At 34.1% G+C, this 2,753-nt stretch overlaps 1 long non-coding RNA gene across 1 annotated transcript; it reads left to right on the top strand.

The window, feature by feature from the left end:
* Positions 1–447: 447 nt before the first annotated feature.
* On the top strand, positions 448–1,680 carry LOC131247388 (uncharacterized). The gene is made up of 3 exons (XR_009171693.1): positions 448–690; positions 1,077–1,347; positions 1,463–1,680. It is a non-coding gene; the product is annotated as an uncharacterized LOC131247388 (long non-coding RNA).
* The last annotated feature ends 1,073 nt before the right edge of the window (positions 1,681–2,753 follow it).

Genomic DNA, 2,753 nt, shown 5'->3' with positions numbered 1-2,753 from the left:
TGCATGACGGTTCCCAGTAGGTTAAGATTTATGACTCTTCTAATAATTTCAGGTCTAATCAGGATTCCACCCCATAAATGTCACTAACAGTAACATGCTATTGTATATAGTTGGTATTGCTTATTGAATTTTCTATAATCCATGTGTATGCATTAAATGCCTCGATGTCGGATTTGAATCACTGAAATTCCATCTAACCAGACCATGATCAAAATATACCACGGTTTTCATGGCTTTAAACATTACAAAAAAAAAAATCTGGTTCTTTTACAAAAATTAGAAAGTAGAATGTTTTGAAAGAATGTTTCAATCCTAAAGCATATTCTTACACTGCAAACGTATCACATATCTTTTCTTAATGTTAGCTATTTTACTAAGCTACTGTACTCATTTGTCTTGGATTCAGACTGCCTTTGCATTTGGCAATATCTTCATGCAATTTAGTGGTTTTGGTCATTTGGCAAAGAGCTTGGTGTTTTTGGCTTTAACATTTAAATCTGTTTGCTTAATTTTAGGTGCTCATGCTTCATTTTCAGGTATTCCAGTCTCCAATATGGATGTTCTGCTTTTGATTGCTTTACCTCTTGTTTGATTTGGATTTTGTCCAAAAGGTACCTAATGGACCCAACCTGATCTTAATGCTTTCCTGATGATGATATTGAAGAAATTGAAGATTATAGACTTGGGAAGGTAAAATGTATTTATTTGGTAGTGCATAATAGCTAGTGACATAAGCTAGGGATGGCAATACATTGGTCAGGGCTTGGGCTCCTAAACTTGGCTCAAGGACCCATAGGCCTGGTTCAATCATCAAATGGGTCATGGTTATACAAAAGGAATGAATGATTTAAAGATACTTGAAATTGATCCGTCTGATCATCAGTGAAGTCAGTGGGCCATGCCAAATACTATTTTAGGTCCCACTATTATAATCCTACAAAAGGAAAATATTGCTGCTAATGGCTTGCTACAAGAGGCATGTGCATGTTACCTTTCCTTTTCAGGTGGTTGTCTTTTCCAAGGTGGAGTGTGTTTGTTTTATTTTTGGAGTTGATAAATTTCTTTTTCACTTATAGGAAACTGTCGCATCTCATTTGGATAGCATTGATCAGAGAAGAATGAATCCTTTGCAATCTATCATCCATTGGGTTATACACATCACTACAAGAAATTGACTTTTGTTGGCTGGCTTTAATTATTATCTTTTGAATCATAAACTAATGTCTATCAGTTGTGTGGCCCATTGTCTAATAATCTTCAGCAAATAAATTATCTGTGATCATCTACAGTACATGAGCCCACTGGATGAACATGTACTCAATGTACAGTGGGAGACTACAACTTTGGGTAGTTTGATGAACTACTAAACTTGCATCCTCTTAATTATCAGTTTATCACTACAGATTTCAACATCAAAAGCATTCCAATTCAGTCTTTTTTCATTTGAATCTCTTACCTGCAGAAAATGAGAGATGGGTCTTGATTACATTTGCATTTCATGCGCTTTTCAGGAGTGAAGGCATTCTACATGGCAGATTTCTTTGTAGCAGATGTTGGTGACTGAATTTTGTTCTTCTTTTAACTATCATCTCTTTACAAAATATAGATTCTTACTGGTTGCTTGAAATGCTTTTCAGTCGTGGGTTCCACTTGAGTATCATGCTATCGACAGCTTACCATGTTATGTTAAATGAGCACAGCTTACCATGTTCTAGCTCTTTGCTTTTGGATAATGTTTGTGTATAAACCTTTTCAAAGGGCTTCATGTCCAGAAATGTGATGCCCTGGTACTGACTAGCTCCTATATGAAAAACGCTGCAAAATATGGGAAATTTTCATTGTAATGATGATGATTATGATGATTTATTTGCTATTGCACCTGGTTATGGCAATTGGTTTGGGTGTTTATATAGAAAGTAATGCGAGATTCGTTTTTGATGAGTTTTGTTGATAATAAAGTCGTGGTTTTTCCAATGGATACATCTTTTTCATTGAACAGGTCAAGAAAACGGTTTACACTGTGTTGCATGTTGGTGATGTAATTCGATTGGGCCAGTAGGTAAACATTTTTCATTCTTGTTTGCTTTTGATGTAGGAATATTTCGTTTTAGCCTTTTACCTCTCTTCCTTCTTATTAATTTTTGTAATATAGTAATCAAAAGATAAAGGAGATCTTTAGTCTTTTAATTTATATCATTCATTTGATTCCGTGCATTTTGTAGAAATTCAACTGTTTGTATAGTGAAATCAAATTCCATGCATTTTGTAGAAATTCAACTGTTTTTATAGTGAAATCAAATTCTGTTCCCAAACAGGTAAATCAGGAACTCCCAATTGGTGCATTCATATGCCTTTTTTTCAGGGGCAATGTCTTAGAAAGAAGACCAGTCACCAAACTCTTTCCAATGAAACATGTCTAAACTGGATTGGTTAGACAAAAGAAAGTGTGAAGTGGAAATTGGAAAATATAATTCTAAGAAGTTAAGAATAGAAAATTTGTAACCAAGTACAATTTCAGTAGAAAACAAATGTGATTTTCTAAAGTTGACTCAACCAAGTTTCTCCTGTTTACCAAAATCTTTTGAATATCCAGTTGAAGATAGTCTTAAGAAAAAAGCATTAAAAAAAATAAACAAACAAACAAACAAACAAACAACAACAACAATTGAAGATGAGTTAACAAGTGAAGAATACATCTGTATGCTAAGGGCAAAATCTTGAATTAGAGTCCTCTCTAACCAATCAAAGCACAT

Source organism: Magnolia sinica, chromosome 5, assembly GCF_029962835.1.
Source record: "Magnolia sinica isolate HGM2019 chromosome 5, MsV1, whole genome shotgun sequence".
NCBI lineage: Eukaryota > Viridiplantae > Streptophyta > Magnoliopsida > Magnoliales > Magnoliaceae > Magnolia > Magnolia sinica.
The sequence above is the reverse complement of the archived record's forward strand: the minus strand, read 5'-3'. Positions and strand labels throughout refer to the sequence as shown.